Here is a 21,243-nt window from a genome sequence, read left to right as displayed (position 1 = left end):
CTGCCCATGGCGGTGCCGCCGGCCCCGGCGAGCGGCGGCGGGCGATGCCCGGCGGGACCCCCGCAGCCCGGCGGCGGCTCTGCCCCCTCCCTCCCGGGGGCACGGCTGGGAACCCCCCGCCCCCGCCGAGGCGAGCCCGGCGGCAGCACGCCTCCTCCCGGGCTGCGGAGCGCGGCGGGGAGCGGCGCGGGGCTGCTCCCTCCCCCTCCTTCCTTCCTCCTCCTCCTCCTCCTCCTCCTCCTCCTCCGCTCCCCCCCCCGCAGGGCAGAGCCGGCGGAGGCGGCGGGCGCGGATGGGAGGACGAGCCGGCGGGGCCGGGGCAGAGCCGGCCGAGGTAGGTGCGCCGGGATGGGGTTGGCGCGGGGGGTGTGTGTGTGTGTGTGTCCCCGGGTCGCGGATCCCCAAGTTTGGAGGCGGCGGGACTTTGCGGGAAGTTGGGCGACCAGCCGGCAGCGCGGCTCGGTTGGGCTCGGCTCGGTAGGGCTCGGCTCGGCAGGACTCGGGGTACGGCGGAGCGGAGCCCCGGGGGGCGCGGTGCTCCCGTCGCGGCAGCCGGCTCCGGAGGTGCCGAGATTCCCCCCACCCCCGGCTGCCCCCCGCTTTACTCCAGCCTGGCGGTGCCGCCCCGGCAAACGGGGGGTCGGGAGCATGTGTGTGTGTGTGTCCCCTGTTCCCCTCCCCCCCCCCCCCCCCAATCCCGGGAGCGGGTCCCGGGGGTGCGGTTGGGGCACCTCGGGGCGCCCCCCGGGTGCAGCATCCCCCGGTGCCGAGCCGAGAGGCGGGGTGGGGGGGGACACACTTCTCTTCAAACGTGCCCCCGAGCAGGTTCGTGCTCCGGGGAGGAGGAGAAGAGCACAAAGACAAGGCAAGTCGCTGTCACTCCGCGGGCTGCCCGTGCCGGCGCATCCCCGCTGCCGCCGGGGGACCGCTCCGGTTCCGCCGCTCCTGCGGCGCTTTGGGAGAGAAGGCACTTGTAACGCGGCGGTCTCGGAAAGATTCGTGGAATTCCGGCAGCGCATCCTACCCAGAATGAAGCCGTGGATGGATGTTGCCATTCACTGTTGCATATTTTTAGTTGAAGAGGGGTATTTCTTAAATGCAAGCTGTTGGCTGTTAAAAATAGCTTCCTAACATGCTTTTGCTGAGAATGCAGTCAAGGTTCAGTGACGGGTTATTATGGTTAGAGTCTGTTAAGCAACAATTCATCAGCTGAACTTTGGTGGTGTCATATATGTTGTTGGGTTTTTTTTTTTCTGTGCTACTTCATTAGAATACTACAGCCGTACTCTGCAGTGAATTGACTTTCTCAGGCACAGCTCGATTTGTAGGTTGACAGGATAAATGATAACGTTTCTAGGATGGTGTGTCTAAACACCTTCCAAACTTTCAGATATGGAAAGGTATTAATATTTTTTTATTATATGGTTCTATGGCCTAAAGTTCTCTTCATATTGATTTGCTTGCATGTGGCATAAGAATGGTTTCACTTCTTGAATTGTTAACGAGAAAAAAAAATCATTATTATCTCCTGTAGAACAAACACGTGCCTTTTGTATTTTGTGACTAAAAAAAGCAGTGTAGTCAGCTGAGCTGATTACAGATTAAAACTCAAAGTTTGCTGGAACTGCTCATGAAGACGAAATATTTTTAAGGTTTAACTGAAAATCATATACACTCATTTGTGCAAACAAAATGGAACAGCGTGGCACTTGGTACTGACAGGGGTCTACTTGAACCCTGGCAAAAAGGGAAATAGCTATCAATAACAGGTTGCGACATATACATAAGCTGTACATATGTACTTATACCTATGCTATTTATATACATTGATATATGTATGTTATATACAGACACACACGCACATATATACACACACACTCACTCACTTGTAAACAGACAATACTAATGGAATAGTTGTCTTGAAGCTTTTTTTTTTGTCAGTGATTAAAATGTTGTCCTACGTCTCTTGCCCTGAGAGCTTCTCTGCTGCTGCTGGTGCCATTTCACCCTTGGGCATTGAGTCAAAGGGTTCCTCTGGCTCTTCACGTGCCAAAAGAAAGAAAATCAATTTGAATGCAGAAAAGAGGAAACTACTTGTATGAAGATTTAGTAGTGAAACCACCGTATTTTCTTTTTTTTTTTTTTTTTCCTAAATGGCACTTAGATCCTGTGTTTGTAAGTGTGGCCACCATGTAGCTCTGAAATCAATAACAGAAGAGTTTTATGGTTCAGATTTTGTAACAGAAGGACTAATCTCAAATTCAGACTGTTACATTTGGTGGTTTGTAACAGGAACAGGATGAAACGGTGGAGATTTACATGACAAAACACTTAATTCCACTAATGCAATGGCAGACAGTAATGGATTTTATCTTCTTTGCTAAACTCAAGGTTGATATCTGGAAACTGTAAATGAGAAGGTTGAAGCAGACTCTCATATTTGGATTATTTCATGTGGTTGAAGTGGAAGGATGAAGTTATGTATTCCACTAGCAGCATTAGCAACGATGGGATTATGTAGGCATAATCATAGAGATTCAGATAAGATACTGCCTATATTTCAGCATTATTTTAAAGCAACCTGTGGCAGGAGCTCTATGAGAACCAGGGGTTTCAGTGGGCAAAGAATATGTTTGTAGCCCAGGTGACTTCAGTGATATTGCACGTGTTTTTAAAGATAGACTGTGTCCCAAAAGTACCTCTCAAAGTATTTGTTTAATATCAAGTTGTTAGGTGGACGACGGTAAACTCTTGTGAAGTTCATGAGGAATTGCTAACCACGGTGCTACAAGCCCTCCACACCCCCAATAAAGATTTCTTATCAAATTCCTCTGCTGACTGGGAAGGGAATCCTTCTTATTAATAACTACTTTTCCTATGCTGAGTGCTTCCTCATAGGTTCATAGGAGCAAAATTTTAAGAAGTTGTATCTCGGCATCGTATAACCATTAAGTTCAGTGTTTTGAACGTTGTTCTGACATACTTTCTCTGGAGCAAGCTAGCAGCAGCGGCCTGATCTTGCCTAAATGACATATTGATTTAGGAAGGTCAACCATCCAACTGTGTTCCTCTTTTGGTACAGATACACCACTTGGGTGAAGAAAGCTGTGACTTAAACAGGTGCCAACATATCCCTCTCCCTCCCAAGCCTTACTTACCCTTACTGTATCCTTCAAGGCCATATGTCCCACAATCAGGCATTCCAAGGAAATGTCCTATTAAACCATTAAGTGCTGCCCTGGATACTCAGGTGATGTGAATCACTCAGTTTCCGACATCCTATGGAGTTTGCAGGAGCTTCACCCTGGTTTGAACTGGGTAATTAATTAATTCCTGTCAATTAATTGCCCCTTAATCGCTGGCTTCAGGCTTCAGTTCTTCCCTTAACCCACCTATTTTTCTCCATACCTTGCATAGGGAGGGATAACTCTGAATTCCCACCATATTCCTTGGCTGGAGGTATGTTGCTCAGCTGGAAGAATCTAAAGTGCTGTGGAAAAACAAGGTAGATTCCCAACAAGAGAGCATTTTTTTTCGCTGCTTCCCCCCACAAATTAATATTTCTTGTTTATTTATGTTATTTAGTGAAGTGCACTGTTTTTCTCACTGGTGAAGTGTGGTGCCAGATTTGGAGTCTAAATACAGCTATTCACGCGAGGGGAAGGGATCTGTAAGCTTCTACAAGTTCTTATCTCAAAGCAGCTTGAATTATGTTGATCTCTCCACTTATGCAGCAGTTTCCCTAAAATTGTCTAATTACATATAGCTTTGTTGACCCATTCCCTTAAAAATATGTAGGACTGCCCATGTACCTAACAGAAAGCGTGTTGTACCGTCACACTGGCTGTTTGTCCCTACGACCTTTTCATTTGTGTTTCCCGGGCTGAAAGACATGATTACAATTCTGTCCTGGTTGCTCGACTTGGTTTTTACATGCGAGGGAGACAGGAAAGCTACCGAGGAGCCGGAGCGCGGCAGGCGCGTTGCAATGGGAGCACTGTAATCCTTTGATTACACAGCTGTGCCTGACATACCACTAAACAGCACTTTAGGGGCAAGCAGTTAATGTAGCTTTGCTATGGAATATTTATTAATTTATGTTACACCTGGTTTCCAGCAGCTGTTGAGCGTGGCTTGTAAGCACCAGTTTTAAGGAGCGTGGCATCCTTATGAAGAAGAGGTAACTAGGTGATGCGCCTGATACCTAGCAAGCAGAAACAGAAAGGAAAATGATGTCCAGTTGGGTACTGGAGGCTGATGGCAGTGACAAGGCAGCTGTGGTGGTGGTGAGAGACCAGATGTGACGATGAATGCGAACAGGAGTGAGTGGTCCATGGCAGGCTCTGTCCCAACGCGCTCTGTCCCCCTGTGGCAGCACGCCAGAGCTCACAGACTCGCCAACCCCAACCCGTTGCCCTGCCTCTTCCCATTCCCAGATCCAGCTCCTTAAAATTCCCACAGTAGCTTGACCTGGCTGAAATGTATGTTGGACTAGATGATCCCTGAGGTCCCTTCCAACCTGTGATTTTGTGATTTTCCAAATCTCTCAGGTGGCAGGCCAGCTGGTTTCCTTATGAACTTGCCAGAAATGAGGTAGTACACATAAGCTAACCCAGCTCCAGAAATATTTTTGGAGCTCCTGGTGCAACAAGCCTTCCTCCCTTGCTTTGCAGAAAGCTAAAGCCCCTGCAGCATCAGGGATGGCGAGAGGCACTTGGCTGCCAAGGCGCCTGCCTTCTGTGTAATGGTTTTCCTTTGAAATGAACAGTCATGTAAAGAAATGTGGTGATGGAGAGGTAGGGAAGTGACACAGGCCTTTATTCTTATATATGCCGAACTACTAAATACGCACTTTGTATTCTAAAACATAATGTGCCGTCTTTTGGATCATCAAATATGCACACCATTTTATAAATAAGTGTGGTTTTTTTATGCCAACTCTGTATCTGAGGCAGGTCGTTCCTCACTGTACAAAGTGCAGATCTGCACCTAAATAGCAAAATACTGAAACTGACATTTTCATTTGCCTCACGCCTTCCAGTAGGGAAAAATATGTTTCACAAGGAGATATTTTCCCTGTAAAAACCCTTGATGTTCAGTGTGGGTGAGTGTACCCTGCTATCTTACTGTAAAATTAGAAAAACTGATGAGATTGAAAAAGACTTTTGTATTATTATTTTTTTGCCTATATTGGTGCATGCCTTAAGTCTGCCAAGTTTGTTAGACGTGGTAGCTTCTCAGGATTGAATGGAATATAGGGAAGGATGTGTCTTCCAAATAACAGCAGTCATCATGTTACAGGTGAGTTTTAACTGGGAAGAAGAGCAAGATCAAACAAAGAGAGTGAAGATAAAATGTAAGGTTCAAAGATGTACAGAGGAAACACGATAAGACTGCTCTGAAAAACTGCAAACCTCTGTAAGATGCATAGGGAAAATAAGAAAAGATTTAGCTGCAACATGTATTTAAGGGGTGGAAGAAGCCTGATAGATGGTAATGTTGAAAGAGTGCTATGGAAGTGAGCAGCATTTTAGATGTGAGTTTGCAATGTTGGATGATTTCAGATGATTGATGATGATAATGTCCTTATCTGCTCTACAAGCCCAGTTAAAGTTCAGGTCTTGGAGCAGTATGGGGGAAAAAAGCACTTAATTAAAGTACTTACAGATCTGGCACCAAATCATTAGTGAGGTGCCAACAAATAGGAGAGAGCTCAGGAAAAAAGTGATAGAAATCAGGATTCTGGAAGGTTTTGCACATGATCTGAATGTGAGAGCCCAGTGTTAACCTTGCTGTGCCTAAGCTAGGAGATAATGGCCTATGGGTGCTAGAACTTATTAATCCAAAGAAGGAGAAGGATTCGGTTTGTCTGGTGCAGCCAGGAGGTTTGGCCGTGTAAAGCTAGAAATGGGAGGAAGTGGAGGAGGATAGTTTAATAGATTATTAGGAGTGTATGCCACGTAATGAGATGAGTTTGCCTGCAGGGCCAGCTCTTCACAGGGGAGCTTCATCTCCTGAAAATACTTTAACAGGTCTTAAAACCAACGCTTTTTGCAAGTCCATCAAATGCCTTATCTAATATTCCTCTCCAGCCTCTTCAATTTTGGCTACTTGTTAGTTGAGAAATTTGTCTTCCCGATGAGCTGTGTAGATAATGTTAAATAGATAATGTTAAATAAATATTGTTAATGTAAAATAAATGGACAATGAATCTGAAATTTCCAGGATTTTCAAGGAACTCTCTGAAAGCTCAGCTTTTCATAGACCTGTTTCACCATGTTAGGCTAGCGGTTGTGCTCCTCTTCAGTCGTCGGCTAGTGCGTTTGTAGGACTGCTGCTGTACAGTTCATCCTTCTGGCTTGATTGCCGAAGCCTGAGAAAATGTCCTGGGGCCATTTCTGGAAGGGATTTTGGATGCTGCTTTGCTGAAGTGGAAGAGGAGCAGGTTGCATGGGTAACATCAGGTCTCGAGCCCAGGCAGAGCCGATGCCAGTTCAGCTCCCTGAAGGAATACGGGCCCACACTGTGAGGTTGTGCTCCAGGATCAGGGACTCGTTGCTTGTTTTGTGGCTCCCTGGAGCTCTAGCCTGGGGTAGCGCTGTGATATCTGGGTTGTACCTGCATCTATTACAAGTGCAGAGGTCAGATAAAGAGGCTGGGTAAAAACACTGCTGTGCATTAAAGGGTACCAACAGAAATTACAACATGAGTTACAGTGGTGGTCTCTTCGTTTAGAAAGACAAAAACCTGTTCTTGAGCACTTCAGCATTGAGTATTACAGCTTTATGCCCTGGGCAACTCATCGGAGCCCTTCATAAGGTAAATAATTTAGATGAAAAATTTCATAAATTATAGAGCTATGAAAACAGTATCTCAGGTTGAGGATTCACTTGCCTGAGGAACAGATAAGGATAAATCAGAATGAAACCACTATCGCTTTTGACATTTAGTATTAGAATTACTTTGCAAAGCTATTTATACCAGCTTTAAAACCATTTCAACAAGAAATGAGATGTGAGAGGTGAACAGAGGGAACAGTGGAACCTAAGCTCATTCCTCTCGCTATAGGAAAGAGGAAAAATTCATTTGTCTAACATCAGGCTATTTTAAATACTGAAGTGTTTTAACTCTTCAGAGATGATTTTTGAACACTGATAAGGAGATCAGCAAAATTAAAAATACACAGCATAGTAAAATGGAAAATATATTGGTATCCATGGAAATCCCACGTGGATTTCTCTCGCATTAGGGTAGGCCAAGAGTAATTCAGCTGTTGGTTTTCACTGGTGTAAGGGGGACCAGAATCTGGCTCCTCCAAACTGTGGGCACTGAAAATGCTTTCTGGTTGTTTTGGAGAAGTTCAGAGTCCTCCGCTCGATAAAGTGTGTGGCTCTAGTGGTAAGGCTGGTAAACCTAACCAGCGGTCTGCTGTAACACCCTAGTACTTGACAGTGAGCAGCTTTTAGCTTTTTTCTTTAAAAAAATAGATTTCAGAAACTCTTTGGGTAAAATATACTCCTTAGATGGCTTGAAGTCACCTACTGCTTATTTCTGTATACAGCTTTAAAAAATGAGTATTCTTGTTTGATATCAGACTTACAATGTTGCAATAACTCATTTTGGTGTAATACAGGGGAATGCATAAAAAGCTTCTGCTGAGTTTTGATAGCTTTTTCTTTTAATGGTACTCATTAAGTGGGTGTAGTAATCTATCCAGTTTTCCGGTTCTTTATCTTGCTTTACTAGGACATTGGATAATAAATGACAAAAAAAAAAAACACCAAAAAAAGGCACTAAAAATGTCTGTGAAAATACAGGTAAGCATGTAAATATGAGTGATTTTTGTTGGACTATCACAATTCCTAGATTCTCTAAGGCTTTTCAGTATTAGAAAATGAACGGAAACTTTATGACTATGTCTATTTGTGTGCCTGTTACTGAAACAAAAATATTCCAGCCATAATCATTAAGAATTTTACACCGCGGTATTTTAATAACCTTCTCTGAGTATTTTTAAAGCTAACAAATAATTCTGAAGTAGCAAATATCATTAAGTTGCATTTAACAAAAAACTTGAGGGTTTCAAATGAGATAAACAGCAATTCTCAGGGTGAACCTCTGGCTTCACTGAAGTCAATGAAAGGTCCTCCTGCTGACTTCAGCATGCCAGGATTTAAATAAAATAAACTGAAATGGGATCTTAAAAAGTTTTCTGCTTGATGAGTGGCTGGAGCTCAAGTCATTCAGCTGTACTTTTCTGTGCGTATGGTCTTTAGTTCGGCCAGGAAGTCTTAAGGTGAAGATAATGCCTGGTGGGGGTGAGAGTAAGTGGAAGGGAAATAATATTTCTCTTTGAAATAATATATCAGTAGCTGTGTTATCCTGGAGGTCCCCTTTTATTGAGATACTGCAGACGGGTGCCCATTTCAGTGCTGGGGGAAGCTGACCGTGCAGGTAGACATTCCCGTTAAGGATATTTAAGCCTTAAGTGATGGAAAGCCCCAAAGTCTAATTCTTTAAATAAAGTATTACATTACTGCGTTGTGTGGGTAGGAGTTTGGGCAGTCTTTTGCATTAACTGCAGCATTCAGGCATGGTTTTAGGGACATTTTTAGCTCTGTCCTTTTGGCATCAAGGATTTTTATGTAGCAATTGAATAGGAGGAAGGAATTAATTTGAATTAACGATGTCAAACTGAAAATGAAGTTCCTCCTAGCACATCCTTTGAAGAACACCCAATGGCTCTGGATTTAGCCTTCCATCCGCTTTATTTTTGCTGGGATATTTTTGAACTTCCTCTGCTGATAAATATTTAGAGTCTGTTTATATTTCATCTGATATCTGTTAGATAGTGCTTACAGATTTTTTTTCTGTAAATACTTATTACTGAAGAAACTGGTGTTACAAGCCTTGGAATTGCAATGCTAGCAATTTTGTAATTTTAACTGTAGCTGACTGACAGTATATTTATTAATTATCCAAGGGAGGCTTATAGCTTTCTAAAAGAGAACTTTATTTGTGGCCTGTAGGAGTTAGAAGGGGAGCTGTAATTGCTTTACGTCTGGAGTGCAGGTTTAGGTGCAGAAGGCTTGGATGGATTAGATGTGACCATCGCTGAGGATCAATAAGGTATGAAAAGTGGAAAGGCTGTTTCGGGTTTGTAAAAGGATGCTGCTAAGTTCAGAATGGAAATCACAGCTATTTCTTTTTTGCTTAATTAAAATCAAATGAAAAAACAATTCAGAGAAGCCTGAGTTGATATTAATTACTTTGAGGAGTTGAAGGATTTAATTTGCAAAATTATGTGCAGCCTTTTCTTACAGCCTGGCTCTGTACGATTCTCATGGTGCTGCCCAGCTAAATCTTAGTGCTGTTTTGCTATGCCCTGCTCATTCCTTTCTGGAGTCAAGCTTTTCCTGAAGTGAATACGACAATCCCATTTTAATTAGATAACAGTGGTTGTCACCATGCATAGGGACTGTGATGCGTAGAGGTCTCAGAAGTATCTTGTCAAAATAAATAAATAAAACATCTAAAAAGCTTTACTGAGAAGCGGTAAACTTAAAATTTGAATTGGTTAACAGCATCGAAATGAGTTGCCTCATTATATTACAGCATATAGCCACCAGATGTCACTTACTTCGTGCACCACTGTGCTGGGGAGAAATATGTCCTTGGTATGTAAAAGATAAAAAAAATAGCAACTTGCTGTAAGTGGCTTTGTTTCTGTTTGTATTTGTAATTGGCAACTGTCTTCCTTGATAAATATTTTCGTCTTAAAATAGACTGTACAGACTTGTTTCTCACAGATAAGATAGACTTGCATTTTTTATGAGCCTTAAATGTCAGCAGTGACATTTTGAAATTCAGTCTTTAAGAAAATAATTAATAGGCTTACTAAATTTTCCAAAGGATGAAAGCACACTTTATGGAACGGACAGTTTTATTATGAACTGTACTGTCATTAAAGACACTTTCACCCATGGCTTAAATATATATTCATCTTCAGCCAAGTTAAAAGCAGTGAGATGAATCTTAAAATCAAGCAGGACCTAAAGCAAGTGGAAGTACATGTAGAGAGGGGAAGGACCACTTCTAAAATCAGGGAACAGCATCCACCGATAGAACGATGCAATTCATCCTTGGGGTCCAAAGGCTTCAAAGAAAAGTGTAAATACAGATAGGTGGGGATGCATCTCTAAAGTGGAAAAGGAACACTTGGTACCCAGCGCGAAGCTGTTTTTCCTGACCCCAATGAGCGTGAACGGTGTCAGGGAGCGGGATGAGGCTGCTAATTGCTCGCCAGTGGGAATTAGCAACGGACTGGTGACCTGGGTCGTGGTCTGCAATGGTGGTTTTTTCCTCCTGTTACCAGAGATGCTAAATCGACAGGTGCAGAGCCTCTTTCTGCTCCACAGTCACATAAGCCTTGCGCTCATTTATTTTTCGGTCTGTACCCAAAGGCAACACCATTAGAAAAGGGAAATTTAATTTTCTGGACTTGAAGCAGAAAGACTGAAAATTGAGTGATTTCCTGAAGGGTAATGATTAGTGCTTTTTTTCCCTTTTCTCCCCCCCCCCCCCCCCCCCCCCAGTGGCAGTGCTGTTGGTTCTTTTTACATTTTAAATGTGTCTTCTACCTCAGTTTTCAATTTGGGATGGAGCCATAGTTGCTCTGTGGATCTCATGCAGGTTGGAGGACGTAAATCCATCACTCCGAGTGAATGATGTGAGGGCTGCTCTCCAAATTATTTTCCTTTTGAGTCCTCAGGAGCAGCTGTTTTGAAAGACTCCCTACCTTCATTTTTCATCTGTGGTGAAAAATGTACTCTAGCGTGGCATTCACTAACTGCAGGCAGAGTACATGACGCAGACTTCTCCCCCCACCTTTTTCTTCTATACTTTGGCAAAAATAGAGGCGAACAAAGCACTCCTTAACTAGTAGAAATGGAGCAAATTAGTGTTTTAGCAGCTAGTATGAAATCAATTATAATAACAAGGGCTCCTGTTTCTGAACTGAGAGTTGTTTCGGAGACAGAGGGTTTCACTTCCCAGCTGCAGGTCTTGCACCGTTGCTCCCGAAAATGCCACCTGCCAGCTTTGGCGCCGGCAGGGGCTCACTGCCACCCTTGTGCAGTGGGGACCCGGCGTGGCTCTGAGATGGGGAGTGCGACGGCAGCTTAGGAGAGCTTGGAAAAATTACCTTCTCTGTCTTTTGAGCTTATGGAAGGACTGAAATTCGCCCCGTTTAATATGGTTACTGTGGGAAATTCAATGCCGTCTGCCTTAGATTGTTTATTTAGAAATGGGATTGCCAGTGACTTTCTGTCTTGTACAATGCATATCTGAATTTTGTTCAAAGTCCTTCAGTCCCTGTGTAATGGGATTCTGGATGGTGAGTTAGGAGACCTAGATTTTTCTTGGACTTCTACCATTTTGTGCCATATGGTAGTATAGGTAACGCATGTCAGTACTCTGTCATTTTGTCATCCACAAAACGAAAAGCGCCTTTAAAAAGCGCTCTGACATCTGCTGTTGGGAGTTACTCCAAGAAAGTAAGTACTGTCCATGCCCCAAGGGTCTGATGCACACGGATGTTAACCAAACTTTGAGATACATTTGAGACCACTCTAGCATCCCCTTGAGTCTGCTGTGTATGGCATGAATGTTTGCAGTGAAACTACTGCCTTTAGTCATTTAATCAGTTTTCAGGTTGGTCAGAAGCTTCTGTATGAAAAGATTAATGAAATAATAATACATATGTTATTTATAAATGTTCCGTTTTGCAGAATACATTTTGTCTGTTCCAGGTCAGTTTTGCTGGTGTAGCTTAGCCCTGTACAAGTAACCTTTAGGAGAAAAAGTAAGAATAACTTCAAAGTCAAGTTTTCACGTGTAAAGGAATAAAAAGCATATAATTGTAAGGTTTTATTCTGATTTGCTATTATTAAAGTTTAATTTATGACACTGAGCCATGCAATAAACAAACTCAGGTATATTATCAGCATATAATTTATTTTTTCACTTAATGAGAACAACTGTGAAATTTTCTGGGTTTCTAGATTATTCTGAACTTCTGAAGTCACTTACTTTGATTATAAATGTTTTGGACTCTGAAGGCATTTTTCAGGATTTAAACATGCAAGAAAGTTGTAAATTAAATGAAATGGTCAGTGGTGAGGCTATAATTTCTCTTACACACCTAGGATGAATGGTTTTCTAGCATGCCTAATTTCTCCACATACTGGTGAAGTAACCACTATAAAAGTGGCAGGACTGGCTCAGTTATTCACATAGCAGGTTCCATTTTTGTCTGCTGGAAAGAGTTTGTTCATCAGGGCCAAAGAGCGGATCCCTGGGCGCCTTCCCTTGTCGGCTCTGTCTGGTTGAAGCTCTGCTCCAGCTGTGCAAAGCAGGACCTTCTCTGTGGAAGCACATTGGAGATGCAGAAGGGGATTGTCACAGCTGAGGTGCCAACTTCCCCTCGAAAGCATAAGCAAAGAGAGGAACTCGTAGAACAATTAAGTTGCCAATGGGTGGATGTTACTTGTGGGGAGAGCACCACAGTAATCCATGATTAAAAAAACCCAATGAAGACTACAATCTGGCTGACAACGTCATTGCCCGGCCTCATGGATTGCATCTGGGTGACAAGGCTGCTGAACTGGTGTCGGAGCTGCTTCTGTTGAAGCCAGGGGCAAGCAAGAGCTGGTGGGGTGGGGGCAGCTTTGCTCTCGTGGGACCTCCGTGGCAGAGGACTTAACGCAGGGTGGAGGGGCTGCAGTGTCCAAACTGCTCCTGCCGGCTGCTGAGCCGCATTCCTGAAGGTCTGATGGAAGACATGGCATTTTGGGGCACTTTATTGCATGTTGCTGTCTTTAGATGCGGGTGTGGAGTGATCTTTGTAGACGACAATGTTTGATATGGCTTTTTGTGGCAAATACCATGTTTCGTTGACAGCATTTTTGAGGGTGGAAAGCATTAAAGGAAACTGAGCACAGGCCAGCTTCTACAATGCCCTATTTCTGAAGCCATACTGCTCCTTTTGGTGAGCATTAAAAAAGCAGATGTGACTCAGTAGCATTATTGATAGAATAGGTCACTCTGGAACCATTTTTCACATTTCTCTGAACTTGAGGCACTAAAGGAACCATTGACTCTGGAGCTGCAGTTTGGTGCATCAGCTGCACCGCACCCTTCCGCTGAGAAATGCAGCGTGTTTCTATACTGTTATCTGCATATAATGTATATATTTTATTATTGTTTTGTAGTGGCTGGATGCCACTTTCGAGAGGTGAATGCTGCTTTCCTAGAATGCTTGTGGTGTCACTTGTTGTCAGTGTTTTAGGGGTTTTCTTTGGTATTATTATTTGATAGTGCTTAGAAACCATAAATAGGCTCGGAATCCATCTCTTGCAGTCCTAAGACACCCTAGTAAGCTTTTATTTCAGCGTAGTCCCTGGTGCAGACATATATCAAGGAATTTCTAGTTCATTTCACACAAATAATATCACCTTCAAATGCATCCATATACTTTTGATGCCATCTTAGTTTCCTGTGTGTCTGAAGGCTTTTTGAATGCATTAGCAGCCTAAACCAAGTTATTACATTAATCTCATTAAGTCAAAGATTCATGTATTTGACTCAAGGTAGAGTAAACACTATTGGCAGCAGAGAAATTTAAGAGATGGAAATGCATTTCAATACTTGGGAGGTATTTTTGCAGGAGATGGTTTTTGGGTAAAGTTAATTCTGCTAGAGCAAAGTATTTTGTCAGGCGCACTCTGGAGATGCTTCTAGTTCTCTGTAGAGTTTTATAATGTTAACGTTCTATTTCAATTTTTCTGCATTAGAAACTAAGCTTTTTGGGTTATCATTAACAGTCACGCATCTGTTCTTGCAAAGCTGGCTGCCAACTGCAGTTGACAGAGTTTGTGTCGTTTTAGATTTCTTCTGTGAATTGCTTCAGTAAATGGTTTATTTCAAGAAGTGGATCCCGAGTTCCAGGATTAGTGTCTATCTGATTTCAGCTGCAAAGTCCTAAATGACTCCTCTACTTGTCTAGAACCAAATATACCAATAAGCACTGCTGCTTAAAAATAAAACTTCATTTTGCCTCCTGCTGTTCACTTGAATTGTGCCCTGCTGCCCCCAGGGACACAGGGATTTTTCAGCAGAGCAAGAGCTTTCTGGCTGGAGCAGAGCATTTGAGAACAGTTGCTCAGCTTTTCTCCTTAAAACTGCATCCTCTGGGCCATCTCAGGAGATGGTCTGTCCCACAGAGCAAGCAAGAGCATCCCGGCCCCAGGCATCCCTGTATAGCATCCTAGTGCTGATTAGGTAGGGGTCAATAAGGACCACCATGTGAATTAGGCACTTGTGCCATCAAGGAGCTCCATCAAGGGTGGCGGTTTTTTTCAATTTTTCAATGCAAGGCCTTAAAAAGTGAATTTTGAACCTTCTGCAGTTTAAGCAGAAGAAAAGCGGACGGCTAGTTTGAGACAGTCTCCCTAGAACCGAAGTTAACTACTTAACATCTCCATTGGGAAAAACATCTCTTAGAGAGCTTGCCTCGGATTGCCTCTGCGCTGCAAATAAAGGGCATCTAGTTTGCTAGGCTAAATGTTGCCTTTATGTTGCCGAAAATGTTGCCGAAGAGGAGGGGTGTGAGGGAGCGCCTGCCAATTTTTCTTGGTCCATTCATCGTTATGCAGAGTTGGGTTTTTCGTTTGGGTTGTTTTTTTTTCTCCTGATTTCATTTCATGGAAATCCAGTAAAGAAAGTTCTCAGATTTTTATCTTGTTTGTTTACAAACTGCAGTCCAGCTAAGTGCAGTGTAAAGCATGGAAATGTATTTGTCGTTGTGTTCTTTCCAAGTGGAAAACAAGTATACTGAAGTCAAACGCAGGCAAAGCCTGCAGGAATACAGTCAAGTCAAGGGATTCAGCAGCTCAGTGGCTGGGGAACAGATTTATCTTATTATTGCTTTGGATATTACGGTATTTACTTACTGGGTCCCATTCATAGCACAGTTGTTTTTTTTTTTAATTTTTGTTATTACTGTTGTAGACCGGGGGTTTTGTGCAGTTGCAAGATCACTGGGCAAGAGTTTACCATGTTATGAAAATGGTATTGAGAGCTGTGATTTTTCTGAGAGGCTGGTGAAAGAATGCAACTCATTCTCTTTATTGTACCAGTGGAAATCAGTAAATGAAGATACTTGAATTTCTTTGAAGTTTGTGATAGAAGTGTTGCTCTTTAGCTGTGGTGATCTAAAGATATGAGAGGACAGTAACGAGTGTTTAATCCATTATCAAATGGCATTAGGTTCCACATCAAGTATGGGCTCTGCCTATGAAGGTATATGTTGATAGGAGTGGAAAACAGAGTAGAGCCATGCAGAAACATCTTCAGAATGATGGTGTCCTGTAAGCCGGTTAGTAAAAAATTATAGCACTTTGGTGTAGTTAAAGGGCACATGATACAGATGATTGATGGAGTCTAAGCCTTTGATGAAACACTTATGAAGAGTGGTAGGAGACTTTGTAAGTAAACGTTGCTTGACTTATGTGGAACAAACACTTTCCTAAGATGCTGAAAGCAATATCATATATTCCACCAGAAAGTTTTTGCTTAATTAACCGTAGCCAGAAGTTACCTGCAAGAATTTTATCTGGTGATACTGTGTTATCCTACAGAGATCACTAATTAGCAGCTTCTTGAGAATACCTAGACCTTTTTGGGTATCTTCACTTGGACTTTGAATCTACTTTACTTTTGAACAAGTGTGTAGTTTCTTGGTATGTTAATAGGCTGAGATTTATCTGCTGTGCTGTTGCTTAAAGAATTGAAGTTGTTGAACACTTATAAAAGTTACTACTAAGCTTGGAACGCAGTTTTTTTTAAAAAGTATTGAAACAAAGCCACAGTTGTGATTTGGCCTCAATGAATAGTTTTTGTTGACTAATTTTTGTTTGAATTTACAAGAAACTTTAATGACAGACTCTAATACTGAGTTTGTCTTTTCAGGATGCAGCTGTGTATGTTTCCTTTCACCCACTCAGCACTAGATGAAAGATGAAATGCCCTATTCATGAAAAAGTACTTACACAGTACTTATGTACAGATGAGATATGTTTTTCCGTCCATTTTAATGTATGTCTCAGGGAGAAGGTACCATATGTGAGTCATAACAGAAAATTTCAGATGACTGTGTTAAGATAGTAAAGTTTATGGAGAAAATTCAGTTTGGAGGTGGAGGAAAATCCCTTCTCAGAAGTCACTAAAAATCAAATGAGCAGCTGTTAGCATATACTCTATACATTGCTCTAGAATTGTCACGACAATATTGTATTTAAAGCAATGTTAAGTATCGCATAGACCGATCCCCTTCAGAAAGACTGCTTGTTTATGAAGCGTAAAGGTACATTGAATGAATTCTAGTAGATACCAGTTGGTTGCATTATTGTATGCAAAGACATCTTAGTACACCATGAGATAAACAGGCACTGAAGGCATTATGTTATGCATATTCTATTTATTCTGTATAATGTTATTCATCCCTCAAAAGCAGCCTTAAATTAGCAGCTGATCCCTCACAACCCACAAGATTTAGCAATTCATACTGTATACCGTTTGCAAAGTGGCAGTAAGTATTAGATTTCAGATGGTGGAAAGAATATGTTTCTCACTTTAAATCAACTTGAGGTAGCAGCTGCTAAAATCAAGCAAAATCAAATGTGTAAAAAGAAAAAGATGGTAATCAGAGTAACACAACTGTGAATGCCCACTATTTTGCAGCGTGCCGAGGCTGAAAATGCTTGGCAGGACTGTTGGAAATACTCTCAGAACATTTTTCTTCCATGTGCTGGTTCTGGACCAGTAATCAATGCAAGAGACAAACCCATGCTTAAAATAAATCTTCAGCACTGAAAGATCTCTTCCTGCAAATTCAACTGTGCTACACTAGCTCTCCATCTCTTCTTCAAATAAGAATCAGCTGGCACTCTGAATGTGAAGATTTATTTGTCTTTAGCACAATAAGGCTTTGGTGTTCATCTCACCTAACCTTAAAGGTATGGTCACCAGATGCCTAAATCTGAGGCAGACACTCGAACCTCATGTTGTAGCCGACACAGAGAAATGGGCTGTCCAGAGCAGAGTGTTCAGATAAGGTGATGAAAATGAGCATGTTGTCCTCATTAAACCAAGCTTTGCATGAAGGGAGAGCCCATATCTCTATTGAGCAAGTTGCTCCAGAAGAGCTATTTGAGTAAATCACAGCAATACCTGTCCAGAGACTCAATCAATGAAGCTGAACTGGAAGCCTGAAAATAAAGCAGAACGGCAGCTGTCAGAAAGAAACACGTAACAAAAAATAGCCTGCATTTGATAAGTGAACTCTGTCAATACTAGACCAACTCTTTGTCTCTGGAGTTTTCTGAAGATAAGTACTTATTTATTTTTGATTACAGCCTGACTGCAGGGCGTACAGGAGCTGTATTTAGATATTATATTTTTTCCTACCTGCCAACCCCCAAACCCCCTGAATTTGTTTGATAAAAATAGCTGGAGTGGAAGAGCTTCATAACAGATTCAGCCTTCATGCTTCACGTTTCCCTGTTGCATTAGTACTTATAACAGGAATTTGGCTGATTTGTGGGATGATAGTGTGATTTGTTCCTTGAAAAAGCACGTAGGTAAGAATTTCTATAACTGTAATGTGATATCCTGTGTTGGGAATGAAACTTCAACAGCTGTACGATCTTACTAAAAATGTAATAAAAACATTTGTGGCAAGACCAGCCTTTTCACTTCCACTCTGTGCACCTGAAGTTGGATTTCACGATTCCTGTACCTTTACTGTGAGCTCTTTGGTTCTTTTTCTTCTGCTACGTAACGTAAGAAAATAAATATGGCAAATTCAACCTGAAGAATTCTCAATAACATTAAATCACTGAATAAGTTATTTAACTTTCTATGTCTGTCTTCATCTTATTTTTGACATTGGGTGTCTTTCTGGAGATTTAAGAGAATACACTTTTTCTTAGAAAGGTAAAAGTTAACTCCCATCAGCATTTTATTTCTCTTCTGGCTCTTAGTATATTTAGATCATTTTAATGAGGGACCAACTTTTTTTTTGTTAAATAGATGTAATTACTGGTTGTATTCTGAATACCAGAACTTTTAAATCTAGTTCCAGGTTTTTGGGAGAGGAATCTGTGAGCCCCACAGGATGGATTCTCTGTTTTCATGGGAAGACCTCAAGGACTGTGAAGGATATACTGGGAGCTTGCTTACAGTCACCATGAGAATTAAAAAAGAAAAACAAACACAAACAAAAAAAAAACCCACCAAAACAAAACCAAAAATCATAAACTTTGACCGTGCATATAATGCCTTTTGAAACTGGTTTAAAATGGCTTTTCTGTGAGAAGACATGCACTGGGGTAATCTATGTAAAGACAAAGTTTTTCTACAGTGTGCAATTTTTTCACATTCAATATAAATCTGTCAGTGTTTCTGTAGCAAGACACTATGTGAGATGAATAGAAGCTAAAAGAAGTGCAAAGATGAATTGCTGGAGATGTTGCACATCATAGGCAGCAAGTTTTGATCTAGTTGAGAAGCCAGCGTGTACCGTAAGCAAAATTCTGCTCTGAGCATCCTTACAAATACATGAGAACAGAATTTTGCCCCATGTTTTGTACAAGAAGAAGGACTTAAATACGTTGGTGTGAGCTCTACTCTGACGTGGGGTGAAGGATTCATGGTGCTTGGGACACGTGGCGTCACAGGTTGGGCGGCTGGCAGTGGTGCTTTTTTTCCTTCCAGAGCTTTTGGACCTGCGTTTCTGGTGATGTCATTACAATGCTGAAGCCCCAAACCCCTACGCTTCTCTTCAGCTCTCATAAAACCTTCAGAATAGATCTTGCATGGGGATAGCTTTTGGAAAATGACCTTGGGTGGATCTGAGGCAGGTGTTACTTCGGAGGAACTGTTGGCCAGATCTCATCCCTGCCTTAAATATGAAGGAACCAGCCTGTTATCTTTTAAACCCGTATGCTAGTTTAGATCTAATTGGGAGACGATAATGTGGTTTGGAGTTTATCAGTAGGCCATAGGTTGGCTGGCTTTTGTTCTGTTTTATTTTCCTGACTGGACTTTTTATTCTGCAAGTAGCCCCAAAACAAACAATGGGTCTAATTCTAGACTGAATCAGATGCAGTAGAAAGAAAAAGCAACACAGAAGTTGTTAAACTTTTCAGTGATTTTTTTTCTGCTGAAAAAGAGTTTAAAAATGGCTAACATCAAACTTAATTATTGTTTTGACATTTTCAAGGCAAATCAAACAATGCATCAGAACGTGATGTGGCGTGTTGGGAGCGCAAGAAGATGGACCGTAGTAATTTCTAGGAACTGCATAAGACTTCAGATATAATAACGGGTTTCTGGGGGGAGGCATGAACGTGCTGATCCAGGACAGTCTCCTGCTTCCCTCCCCACTCCTCCCCTTTTTTCCTTGCTTCCAGTAATCTGTTTATTCAGGCAGCGTTTATGTCCTAATTGAGTGGTGATTCAAGCTCGGTAACTATTTCCTGAGCACTGCAGCACAAATAATAAGAGTGGGTCCTTATTTGGTTGAAATGACTACTGTTAGGCTGATTTTAGGGGAGTTTTTGGAGTTTTTGCAAATGGAGGGTGTCTTTTGTTCCATTCTCACATTTGCTTTGGAAGTATATTGATGAGGAAGGAGCAGAGTGTGTTCGGATTAAATCTTGAGAAAGAAACCAGCTGGGCTGTGGAATAAGCCACAGTTGTTATTTAGGCAAGACTGCTGATTCAGTGGTGATTCAGGAGGTTTTCTTTGGCTTCAAAAGGCTTCAGAACTGTATCCTTTAAAGAATATTTTACTCTTGAACAAGTGTTCAGCAGTAGTTCAGCAGGTTGAATGGATAACCATGGGTTATGACCATGTATTCTAGCTTTTAAAATGTGACTGTTTTTCAAGTGATTGCCGCCTTAAAAATGTTTGCAGTGGGTTTATATCATTTATTGGGAGTTTCATTTATTGATTTTGTTTAAAATTAGTTTTTTAAGTAAATAGTGGAGATTTACATAACTGCAGTCTGCAGGAGGTTGCTGGGCTTTGTAGTGAGTCCTGCTGCTTTTCTAAACCACTGCAATAGCTTTTTTTTTCTCTCTCTCTCTCTCTCTCTTTTTTTTTTTTTTTTTTTTTTATTGACACATCTTCTTTCTGGCAGCTTGCTGATTTCGCTGAGGTAAATAGATGTGAGTTCAGTCAAAGTTTATTTCCAAAAATGTTAATTTGAAGAGCCAAATGTGTACAATAAGCAGGATAATCTACAATTATTCCTCTCCTTTCCTGAGCTTGTTTTCTTTTTCTTTGTTTTTTTTTTGGTCAGGTTTTTATTACTTGTACTGTTTATTTATTAAAACAGTACAACCTGCCCACTAGCAGGATGAACTTCCTCACACTGTACAAATACTTCACTACACTTGTACAAATACTTCAGCTTGTTTTGAAGAGACCGTGTCTGAGAGCAAAACCATTGTGCAGCCTGTAGTCTGGTTCCATCTTTATCCCTTCCAATAAGCTTGATAGCTAAAAAAGTATCTGTAATGGTAAAGTTTTGCAGGATTTTTACTTGTCCGGAGGTCCTAAACTTATCTTGCACAGGCTGAAGACTTGCTGTTGTTCAGGGAGAAAGCTGGTCACTGCTGCCATGGGCTGCTTTGCAATGGGTGATGGAGGAGTGGAAGAGGAATTACGTGGCTGTGCTGCACTGCTACTAAATACTGCTTTTTTTTTTAATATGAAAATTTTATGAAGGTTTTACTCTACCAGCCTCCCTCTGCCCTTTCATGTTTTCATTCCTCTTCATGTGAGTCATGGAAAGTACGGCCGTGGGCAGCATTTCACTTAGAGATCCACATGTTTTTGTGACTAATGACGGTCCCGTCTTCACGGGAGCTCTTGAGAGTGAAAGGGAAGTTAATTTCTGGCGTGTTCATGGAGGGTGTGGGATCAGCTTTGCTCTGAGATTTCAAAAAACATTAGCAGCTCAAACTGAGAACTTGAATTCAGGAAGTCGTCCTGATTTGACAGGGAAGGCACTTGGGCAGTAAGAATATTTACCCGGATTAGTGGAAACAATTAGGAGACCATGCATAAAACAACATAGCTGCTACTCAAAGAATAGCATCAGATATTATTAAATT

At 41.8% G+C, this 21,243-nt stretch overlaps 1 protein-coding gene across 1 annotated transcript in view; it reads left to right on the top strand.

Moving 5' to 3' along the window:
- The first annotated feature begins 212 nt into the window (after window positions 1-212).
- The window catches only part of CHST15 (carbohydrate sulfotransferase 15), a 47,523-nt gene continuing 26,492 nt past the window's right edge, over window positions 213-21,243 (top strand). Inside the window, exon 1 of the mRNA XM_064464347.1 lies at window positions 213-334. The gene's annotated coding sequence lies outside the window, so the exon portion shown is untranslated. The remainder of the gene's footprint in view (window positions 335-21,243) is intronic.

This window comes from Phalacrocorax carbo, chromosome 12, assembly GCF_963921805.1.
Source record: "Phalacrocorax carbo chromosome 12, bPhaCar2.1, whole genome shotgun sequence".
Lineage (NCBI taxonomy): Eukaryota > Metazoa > Chordata > Aves > Suliformes > Phalacrocoracidae > Phalacrocorax > Phalacrocorax carbo.
Note: the sequence above shows the minus strand (reverse complement) of the source record. Positions and strands in the feature narration are given on the sequence as shown.